Here is an 11,958-nt window from a genome sequence, read left to right as displayed (position 1 = left end):
AATATAGTTTCCTTTGCTGAGACAACTGTTGTTGATGCAATTGCTGCTGCTGTTGCATATACAATTGTGTCTGCTGATTTTGAAGCTGCATATACATAGACAAGTTCTGCAAAATCTGCTTTAGATCATCCGTTGAAGTACTTGACGCAACAGTCAATGATGGAGCTGAAGTAGAGGACGCAGCAGGAATCATAGAAGAGGCTGAAAATGATGCTGAAGTATCTTCCATCCTGAAATTTATGCGACGCTTTCACGTCGGGTTCACCAAAGATGTCAAAGGGTTTTCAAAAAGAAAATTCGCGACCATAGAGGACCTTAACTAATTTCACGATAGAAGATCAATCATACGAATCAGCAAGATGAGAGGATGATGTCAAGTCTCTGTTTCTATTTCTGCCAATAATTAGCGATAGTCTTTGTAAAGAGTCTTTTAAGGACATCCATATTTTTCTTCTGAATAATGACAGCTTGATAGATATAGATCTCTTTTTCCTCTTCTGCTCTTCATGGTGTTGGACATTTCTTTGAATCAGTGTTGTAGCACCTTTAACAAAACCCAAATCGGGCCTTTCACGTTAAGCACATTGTTTTGCTCACTGTCAAGTTCGTCAGTATTCTTGTACATTGCATCCAGGTATGGCTGATCAAAATTTGGGACAGTTTCAATTTCCCCTGTCTCGACAGAGTATGTAAACCTGCAAACATGAACTTCTCCATGACTTTGTTTTCCCTTTTTCAAGCCTGCTGGAATACCTGCTTTTAGTCATGCTGTCATGATCCTCATTACGAACAACTCTGCATTTTCTAACCACAGATTCTATCGTCCAGGAATCGAAGTAGTTTGTATCTTACGATTCATTGGTCAATGTTCAATGGATTGAAAAGGCCTTATGTTTTATTGTGATGGAATTGACCAAAAGTTATAGGGAAGGTGGAGGTCGATCTGTCAAAATCCTGCACTTGCTTTGGCTCAATTGGCAATCCTATCTGAGTTATTCTCTCTTTCTCTCTCTATCTTTCTCTCTCTCTCTCTCTCTCTCTCTCTTTGTATCTGTCTGTCTGTCTGTGTTTCACATGCGCACGTCTGCACTGTAGATAGCCTATAGGTCGCTCGACAGAGAGATGTTGTGACTTGATACGGTTTGCACCAGCCTAATGAAAAGGGTTATACACTCAGATAACACACTTAGATAACTCTCTCTCTCTCTCAGAGTCACTCCCGGTGCCCAGTCTTCATCTGAAATGCACGTTAATGATTCTTCGAGTACTTGGATGTAGCAACACTCATTTACATCTTCATCTTCATCACTTCATTATGAAACTCATCCTCTTTGTCTTCTGCAACGCTGCCACCGTTTCCTTCGTCGTAGCTTCCAAGAATCAACATCGATGTCACAATTCGTCCCCAATCATTCAGCAAGCTGTTGTCTTCTTTCTCTTCCTCGTCGTCAATACCTGAGTGATTTTTTTCTTTTCCCAGCCAAAAAAAAACTTTAACATGGCCAAGTCTCCCCACGAACAAGCAACTGCCTCCGCTCAGAAAAGCAACCTCTGTTTTTTTTACCAAAAAAGCGGCCCTTTCCTTCTACCAGAAAAGCGGCCCTTCTCACAATAGCCCCATTTCATTACATCACAGTCCAACCATTGATTAAACATGCAATGCTTTTCATTAATGCATCCAGACTTTGCATACAACTCAATGATAGAATTACCAATTATTCTCTGTGTACTAATTGCCCAAGCTCCACAATGCATAGAAGAGTACAAGCACTATGCGAATAATCCATAGTGAGTCAAAATCACGTAATACTAGCTGCTACTGTCAGCCTGCTCGCCTATATAGTATAATAAGTATGGCTCTCTCAGTCATCTCTACGTTTCTCTCTCTCTGTGTTGCCGTCTGCCCACCTTGAACTGGAAGTATGGAACAAGGCCCAAGCACAGTATTCCAGCCAATGATTAGAAAATTATCAACATGATGTCCATTATGTCTTCAGCATTTATCTAACTTGGATCTTCCTTACTGAGTGACGGGTCATATAGAGCAGACAATTCCAAAGACAGAGCACTTGTCTCCTTACAAAACACACGAAGTTCATTTACACAAATGTCCAAGTAAAGCTTTCTGGTCTTCTGAATATCAGTATCAAACTTGATAAATGCATATGGTCTTGCAACCGTGTCAACAATGGTCCCCTGTTTGATTTCCCAAACATTCCTGTAAATTGCTTTCAAATCATCAGGAATCTGCTGAACTTTCTGTATAGAGCCATCTTCAACTCTAAGTTCCAAAGTCCCATGTCAGTCAGATCATTCAGAAGATGCTTGTTCACAACCACAAATTCACCACTAAGTACTCTTCGGCTGTATATATTTGAGGTATATGATTTAAAACACTCATTATTGTCAAGTATCTGACTTGAAAACACATCCCAGAAATCATCACAACCAATAATCATAAACTTGTCTTCTTCAGTCATCAACAAAGCTTGTCTCAATTCTGGCTCTGCACTGAGAAGACAATTCATGCCCTCCTTTAATCCCTTGATATGCCAGTTTCTAATGGATCTTGCAACATTGATCTGTCCATTCAGATATCCATCATCCACAAAGCCTCCAAGGAACTCTATTCACCATCTTTCAAGTGAACATGAGGCCATATGATCCCTTGTTATATCAATGGCCTTTCCCTTCCTGCAGAGGACAACTCTACAATCTCCTTCATTGGCCACAAACAACTCTCTTCCGAGCACTAAGACAGTTAAATCTGTTGTGCCAAATGACAAGCCATGATTAATTGAACAAGCTTCTGCAAATGCTGTCTCAGTCTGCAGAAAGGTATGATAGACAGCCTTTTCTATTGCAATTGGAAATGCCACATCTTCAACAATGTAATTGAGTAACTTGTATTTTACAAACTCTACTGCTATGGTCATCCTCCAGGATGCCTTTCTCTATTAAACATGCTCCTTCGAGAGAACTTGCAGCTTTGAATGTCAACAAGTAGGTGACTTTGTTTGGTTTAATGCCCGCATCAAGCATTTTGTCATACTGTTTAAGAGCAGAATTACAATCACTGCATCATACATATGCACCAACCATGGCTGTCCATACAACTTCATTGTGAACTAGTAATCTATCAAACAATTAGCATGCTTCCTCTAGACTGTCACACTTAGCATACATATAGACCAGAGTATTATAGATAAGTTCCTCTTGCTCCAAACCCCTCTCCACTTTACTGCCCACACAAAACAAAATACAAACACAAAAACTAAATATATACAAAGTAACAAATCCCACGCACACAACTTTTGGGTGGATTTCACACCTCGGATGCGCAGCAGCACGACAATGCGCTTGCTTTAGGATGTGCACTTTTGCAAGAAGGTCATCCCGTAGCATATTCTTCAAGAAAATTGAAGAGGCATGAAAGGAATTATGCTACCCATGACCTGGAGTTGTTGTCTGTCATCCATGCTCTCAAACTTTGGAGACATTACTTTCTAGGTAATAAATTTTCCTTAGTGATGGACCACAAGAGTCTTAAATGGATTTTGACCTAGAATGAGCTCAATATGAGGCAATGTTGATGGATCGAAGTGCTGGAAGAATATGATTTTGAAATCAAATATAGGCCTAGAAAAGAGAATGTAGTTGCCGATGCACTCAGTCCGCAAGGCATTTCTAAATTCTCTTATTTTGCAAGATCCATCAATAGCAAGGTCTCTAGCCACAAAGGTATGAATGCCAAATAGCCCGATTCTTGAGCTAGCAAAAGAAGGGGCATATCAGGACCCAGTCTATCAGAAAATGATAAGGGAGATCCCAATCAAGGATGAAGACCTGAAGCTAAAGACGAAGTATCAAGAATTCTCTATCAGTAGTGGGCTTGTCTACTTTAGGACAAGATTATGTATCCCTACAAGCCAAACTCTCAAGCAGAAGATACTTTGGGAAGCCCATGACTCCCCTTTCTCAGGACATCCTGGTTATGCCAAGACCCTTAATGCCGTCAAAAAGAGCTATTATTGGGAAAGGCTCAAGGGAGACATACTCAAATATGTCACGGAATGTTTGTCTTGTCAACACATTAAGGCAGAACATATTAAAATGCCTGGGAAATTGCAACCACTTGACATTCCCCAAATGAAATGGGAATTCATTAGTATGGACTTCATTGTTGGCCTACCCCAAGTTCAAGGAGGATATAACTCCATTATGGTTGTAGTAGATATGCTCACCAAGGTCGAACATCTCATCCCTGTCAAGATAAACTATAAAGCTTCAGACATCGCAAGATTATTCATCAAGGAAATATTCAAGCTTCATGGGTTACCCAAAAGAATCATTAGTGATCTTGACTCTCTTTTCACATCACACTTCTGGAGGGCTATCTTTGAGGCTATTAGAACTCAACTCTGTTCCAATACAGCTTACCATCCCCAAATTGATGGTCAAACAGAACGAGTCAATCAAGTCATTGAATATATGCTTAGAGCATACTGCTATCGTGAATCCAAAAAGTGGATTCAATATTTACCACTGGTTAAGTTTGCCTACAATGCTTCTTACCAACAGAGTATTCAGATGACCCCTTTCCAAGCATTGTATGGGCATGATTATCGTACCCCTTTGAACTTCTCGGATCCAACTTTGAGGGTAGAGGCTTCTAGACAGATGTTGGAAGACATGGATGATCAAATCAAATCAATAACACAAGACATTCAAGCTGCCAAGGATAGATAGAAGTGTAACATGTCCACATGTCCACTTGTAGGACACATCTTAGCAGCCCACTAGAACAAGAGTCCAGAAAGCACCGCCCGGCACTCCCATGGAATGTCACGGGGTTTGCAATCTAGGTCTTCCTGAGTCTACCATGAAGCGAAAGCATTCCAGCCGTTTCCACTTAGGATCGACCTGAATTAGGGTTTCCCTAATGGTCAAGTTCCTTGGAGGTAATTAGCATCGAGCCCCAGATGAACTACTTTACACAGAAACATTAGGGTTGAAGCAGATTTATACAGCACTTAGTTCAAGGAGAATGGAAAACGAGAGGGATGCGAAGCTCGACCTCTTTGCCCATAAGGCATAGTCCCATTCCGTTCCCCTAGAACAGCATAAATCGGGACTCTAGCTTTCCAGATTCTAGGTCATCGTTACCTTGCTGTTAATTCCGTTGAGAAAAGTTCCTGGCCAACCAGGACCACCCTTCTGTAGGATGGACCCATGGTCACATCCACCATACTTTCCTTAGGTTGCTTTAGTTATCTAATTACCTACCATATTTAGTTTGACAAGCAAAAACAGCTTCCTTAATTAGCCAATTATTCACCGGTTCTTTCACATAACTTAAGCATTGACATAGAAAAACAATGTCAAGCAAGTTCCTTTTCAACATTTGATCTTATTTATCAGTCTTTGGTACATCACATAATCCAACCCGAAGGCTATTCCATAATCCGCCCAAAGGTTAATCCATAATCCGCCCAAAGGCAATTCCATAATCTGCCTGAAGGCAATTTCAGCAATCCTCAGGGATCGCTATTCCAAGTTTGCGCCCGTAGACTAGTATGCGGGCCTCGAGATCCAATCTCAAGTCACGTCGGCCTCTTGTGTAAGACCCAGAGGCAAGGGATTTATGGCCAGAGCCCCCTGGCACCCAAGCATCCTCGTGCTCCAAGTAGCACCCACAGAGAGACCTCTCGTGGTGGGTTCAGTCCACGTACCCAACGCAGCTAACAACCCCCTTGGATAGGGTCAGGCAGACAGTCGGGGGTAAGTGATGCTACCTCTCGCTCCAGGCTTTAAACCTGAAGCATTAGTTATTTTCCAGCATTAGTTCCTTGAGCAAAGAAGAACGAACAGTGCTCCTAACTGTACAAACACAAGCATTCTAGTGGTTGTTTATATGGCCAACTGCTAAGGTATAATTTCTTCTCTCCGAATGCATCCAACATTCGATCTGGGATCAATTGCGACTTGGCGAGATCCCAAGGGTTTCGTAAGCTAAGTTGCTTGTTTACCCTCTTTCCTTGGGTTAGGGTTTATATCCTGTTAACCCAAATTAACAAATACCTTAGGTTTCCTTACATTAAGGTCAATAAATCCTGGACAACCTCGTTGCCCTAACTTGATTGGTCAATTGCTTGCTAGATAATTCATAATTTCCCTAACTCGGCAAATCAGCCCAAGGAAGGGTGATGTAGCAGGATGTCTACACATCCTCTTGCAAGTTAGAATTGTACGCAGAACTCGCCAACCTTGTTCTAAGGAGTGGCAATACTATTTTGTGATTTAACACAAAATCATGCGACGTTGCAACTTGTTGCATGAGACAAGTGTCGCACCTAACTTGCGGGATTATTTCTCCCATCACATGGTATTCCTTGGTCAAGAATACCTTGGTCAAGATGTAGGGTTTGGGATGTCCTCTTGACCCAACCCAACCTTAACCTTACTAGGCCGACAACGTTTGGCCCTGGGGTTTCTAAATTCAAACGGAAGTCCAGTATTTGGTCAATTGATCCTTAGGGTAAAAACCCTAGATTGTTCTTGCATGGGCGTTTAACTAACCCTAACGTTTTGTGAATGTGGGTAGGACCTTTGAGGTCGGAAATATTAAGTCAATTTCCTGAGTGCGATACTAGGCAGAATTTTATCGCGGCTTAGCTCTACCTAGCGCATTGAGGTGATCATCATTTGAGTTACATCATTACAAGTGATTTACGTAATTGATCTAATTGTCTTGCAACAAGAGGTTTTCTTTCCTTGGAGATGCAAATGCTTCCCCTAAAAGATGTAAATAATTGCAATATATAACATTCCATGCAATTATGTGAATTCAAAAACCATAGACTTTTTCCTTCTATGCAGCTATAAGATCTATAATGATCGTTACTTTTCCTTGCCTAAACTAGAATGATTGACAATTCAAAGCTAACTCGTATAAACCCTATGTTGATTTACATCAAGAACTATGCTTGTAAACCTTTCGTTCAATGCATTGAATTCAAGCTTTAATATGAAAATGCATCCTTTCCTAAATACAAACTTTGATAAAAGAACTCCATACATGAGCGAATCCCATGAGACCATTAATGATTTAACCCTTCTTTTAGCACTTAACCGATCTAAAATGTAACCATCTTTGCATGCAATATGCAAAGTTCGTAATTCCTTTCCATGCATTGCGACGATTTGGACAACATTCAATGGGCATCTAGGATTATCTCATCCACGAGTCACGATTATGAAATTATTACCTAAGTGCATTATGCGTTGTTCTTTTCCGCGAGGCAATCTAGGATGCATTTAGACAAATCCATCTTTTTAACCTATGCAACATGCATTCAGGATTGCAACTTGGAAGTGCAAGCAATTTCAAATACACGACATGCACGAAATTTGTAAATGAATGAATAAATGCATTTAAACTTTTCTAAAACCCATCATGCTTAAAGCATCCCTTTCATGCAAGAATACAATTGGAACCTGGGTATTAAGATTCGGAGCGTTGTCCACACATGTACTCGGGTTGGAAGCTCCTACGTGTGCGGCTCGCGTCTTTTGTTTGGGGGCCATTTGACGCAGTAATTTTGTTCCAGCAACTCTCCTTTGGGTCACTTCGTGTATCGAATCTACTTCTGTCCAATATCTCCTCCTTCCGCGCAAGACACAAGCCTTAGGGACTTGGTTTTAAAATTCTCGGGGAAGGCACAGGAGAACAGGGCTTATGGAGGCTTAAATTAGAAGCTTCCAATGCTTCTATGGACAGAAAACGACTGTGGAGAGAGAAGATGAGCATGGAGGTGATGATGAGGAGGGTGGTGCTGATGACGATGAGGAGGATTATGATGATGATGGTGGCCGTTGAGGCGGAGTGGTGCAGCAGGCGGTAGCAGGCGGCGTTGATGGCAGTGGCGGCTAGCATGGCACGGGCACGCTCACGATCCTCTCTCCCCCCTCACAAGCTTCAGGGGGGGTCATATAGGATAGAGGGGGGGGGGTAGCCACACACATGGCTCTACATGCCTCCTCCCTCCCCCATACCCTCCACATAACTCAAGGTCCCCTCCATACTCCCTCTCCTACCATGCATCGGCTGAGGGGAGAGGATTAATAGTAAAAAAATTTGCAAAATTTTGTCCATGATCCATTTGCCTTTTCCTATGAAGGGTGTTCCCGTGTGGGCTTGCGGTTTCAAGCCACGGTCTTCCACACATGACACAGAGCTAGAGTTTATTAATTCATGCGGAGGGAGCACTTAGCCACCAACATTTAACGTTGCGGGAGATTACTTTGTACTTCTTTTTGCGCGAGATGTGCGGGGTCTAGGATTATTAATATTTCCTGGCGGAAATATTACAAGAAGGCTTACGCTGACTTGAAACAACAAGACAGATCCTCCGTCAAAGGTGATATGGTCTTCATCTGTGTACACCCTAAAAAGAGTTCACTGTCCTTGGGAGAGTACAAGAAGCTAAGTCCAAGGTATTGTGGACCTTATAAGAAAACCAATTGCCTAGGACCTAATGCTTACAAACTACAGCTGTCCGCAACCCTAAAAGTTCATTATGTATTCCATGTTAGCCTACTGAAAAAGTATCTATCTAATCCGAATCATGTACTTGATGATCAGCAAATTGTAATGCCTAGCCAAGGAGTCCTTGAGCTATGGCCTGATAGAATCTTAGATGTTAGGGAGAGGCATTTGAGAACAAGGACCTTGAGAGAATACCTCGTCCAGTGGAAAGATTATCCTAAAGAGGATGCCACTTGGATGGATAAAAATACTCTCAATCAACAATACCCCTAGGTCTTCTCGAGATGAGGACATCTCGATTCCTCTAAGGGGGAGAGGATATAATATACCCCCCCTTAAAAAGTTAAATTTTAATATTTTTTTTTTTGACTCCCTCTCTCTCTCCCCATCGACAACATGTCGGGGAGAGAGAGAGAGAGAGAGAGAGAGAGAGAGAGAGAGAGAGAGAGAGAGAGGGGGGGAGTGAAGTGAGTGAAGCCGTCTCCCTCCCTTACCACCTCCCCCACCTTATAAGAAGCCCTCCCCCCGTCATGTTGGATAGCCCCCCCCTAGTCGTCAGTGCACCCCTCCCTTGTCTACTACACAATGGCCCCCTCGTTGTCCGTGAGCAGCGCCCCCTGTGGCCATCGTCAGCAACCCCCCTCTCCTCTTCGTCAGGTGGAACCCTCCCACCCCCCGTGCTCAGGAAGGAGAGAGAGAGAGAGAGAGAGAGAGAGAGAGAGAGAGAGAGAGAGAGAGAGAGAGAGAGAGAGGAGAAGAAGAAGAAGAAGAAGAAGAAGAAGAAGAAGAAGAAGAAGAAGAAGAAGAGGGAGAGAGAGAGAGGAGAAGAAGAAGAAGAAGAAGAAGAAGAAGAAGAAGAAGGAGAAGAAGAACAGGGGGAGACAGAAGGAGAATAAGAGAAGAAGAAGAAGAAGAAGAGGAGGGAGAGAGAGAAGGAGAAGAAGAGAAGAAGAAGAAGAAGAAGAAGAAGAGGGAGAGAGAGAAGGAGAAGAAGAAGAGGGAGAGAGAGAAGGAGAAGAAGAAGAGGGAGAGAGAGAAGGAGAAGAAGAAGAGGGAGAGATAAGGAGAAGAGGGGAAGAAGAAGAAGACGAAGAAGAAGAGGGAGAGAGAGAAGTAGAAGAAGAGAGGAAGAAGAAGAAGAAGGGAGAGAGAGAAGGAGAAGAGAAGAAGAAGAAGAAGAAGGGAGAGAGAGAAGGAGAAGAGAAGAAGAAGAAGAAGAAGAAGAAGAGGGAGAGAGAGAAGGAGGAGAGAAGACACTGTCTGATTCTTCTGTCAGAGAAGAGAAAGGAGTTTGGAAGCTTCCAGGAAGCTTCCAAAGCATCTCCTTTAGGACAAGTTTCACCCGCAAGACCCGACTTAATTTTTCCTTAATTCGTGACCACGTTGATTCATGTGCAAAGGCTGAGGATTGATGGGATGCTCCTGGACAATCTGCAGGAAATTCCTGCGCATCTAATAGCTATCCCCGCACATGAAGGCCACTAGATTTCTGCAAAAGATGGCACCCAGGAGGCACGCAACTAGCAACTCTACAGGTGTTTCTACCCAAGGCAGAGGAATGGCTGCTAATGGGGTTTCGATTGTCAAGAATCAGGTCCATGATCCCGCACTCCTTGTCAATGAACTCAATATGTTAAATGATTGTGTAACCTCATATATACAAAGTTCATGAAATACGTATCGAATAAATTCATAGGGAAATTTTGCATTAGACACTCTCATAAAAATTGTTTCATTGTATTGTTTAAGAAGATTCTCTTGAATTTAATAAAAAAGTCCAGCGCATGAGTTACATGAATATTTGCAAACACGGGCTGATTTCATGAATGTTAGCTGCACTAATGGAACTACTGAGTATTGCCTTCGTGTCCCAAATATATTAATCATGCTCCATCATGTATTGATTTGGAAATGGCATATCCTAGGGTCTTCTCTTGAGATTGATAGTGAAATGCATAAAGTATCACAGTCATATTAGATACATGCAAGGAGAACTTCTACATGCATGGGAAAGATTCTCACATGAACAAGCAACATGTTAAGTCGCATGCATTGAAAGGACCTTCGCATGTGTCATACAAAACTATTGCTTGTGACTAGGCATGGGTTTCTTTCATACCTTAATTGCATGATCATGAAAAGATAAGTGCATGGAAGGGTAGACATATCTCTTGAATTGATTAGCAAAATCAAGTGATATGGTTGTCGCATCAATACTAGATGCATACGAAGGAACTATTGCATGCATGGGTAATATCAAGATTGCATGCATAGAAAGATTGCATGAAATTAAGGTGCATTAGAATGCTCAAATTCATGCTTTCTACATTGGCCTTGAAATCGTTGAGTAAATCCAATACTTGTCTTAATCAACGTAGTTAGACAAGCTCAAAGAAAGCGTTAGGAAGGGGCAAACATTAGTGCATGTGAGTACTATTGAAAAAGGGGGTTAAGATCAGGTACTCTTGTATCACCGAAAGTATCCTTGGTAAATTAGGGATCGAAGGAAAGATCACATGGATACTTAAAGGGATCTAGGAGATAGCTAGCAAGCCCAACCAAGGACAACGGGGTTGTCCATGACCTATTTTTACCAAGAGACCTAAGGTAAGGATAATTAGGGTCGGCAGGGTACAAACCCTATCCCGAAGATAAAGGGAAAACAAGCAACCTAGCTTGCCAGGTCCTTGGGATCTCACCAAGGTGGGAACAATCTAGGATCGGATGCTGGGAGCATCCGGGAAAAGGGATTCACACCTTAGCAGTTGGTCATACAAATGACCTCCGAAATGATTGTGATTGTACACTTAGGTACATTATTTGAATTTTCTTGCTCAAGGAACTAATTCAAGGCAAAACACTTAATGCTTCATGTTAAAAACCTGGAGGGAGAGGTAGGTTTAGTTACCTCCGACTGTCTCCATGGCCCTATCGAAGGGGATTGTAACGTGTCCACTTGTATTTTCAGGACACGTCTTAGCAGTCCATCGGAAAGGATGTCTAGAAAGCTCCGCCTGGCACTCCCATGGAATGTTACAAGGTTTGCGATCTAGGGCTTTCCTCATCTACCACATAGTGGAAGTATTCCGATTGTTCCCACTTAGGATCGACCTGAATTAGGGTTTTCCTGATTGGTCATTTCCTAACAGCAATTAGCATCAGACCTAAGCGAACTACTTTACACAGAAACGCCAGGTCCAAAGTTGATTCACGTTGCACTTGGTTCAAGGAGAATGGGAAATGAGAGGGATGCAAAGCTCAACCTCTTTGCCATAAGGCATAGTCCCATTTTGTTCCCCTAAAACAGCGTAAATCGGGTTCAAATATAACTCTAGGTCAACGCTGTCGTCGCGTTGAGAGTTAAAGGTCTACCACCGGGGCTTTTAGTGCAGAAGAAGAGTTTAGGATTC

At 42.3% G+C, this 11,958-nt stretch overlaps 1 pseudogene; it reads right to left on the bottom strand.

Moving 5' to 3' along the window:
• Positions 1-2,004: 2,004 nt before the first annotated feature.
• LOC148025620 (putative protein phosphatase 2C 57 pseudogene) lies at positions 2,005-2,936 on the bottom strand (annotated as a pseudogene).
• Positions 2,937-11,958: the final 9,022 nt, after the last annotated feature.

This window comes from Lygodium microphyllum, chromosome 14 (assembly GCF_053477565.2).
Source record: "Lygodium microphyllum isolate KBCC chromosome 14, Lygodium_microphyllum_v1.1.10, whole genome shotgun sequence".
Lineage (NCBI taxonomy): Eukaryota > Viridiplantae > Streptophyta > Polypodiopsida > Schizaeales > Lygodiaceae > Lygodium > Lygodium microphyllum.
This window is presented reverse-complemented; position numbering and strand designations above follow the sequence as displayed.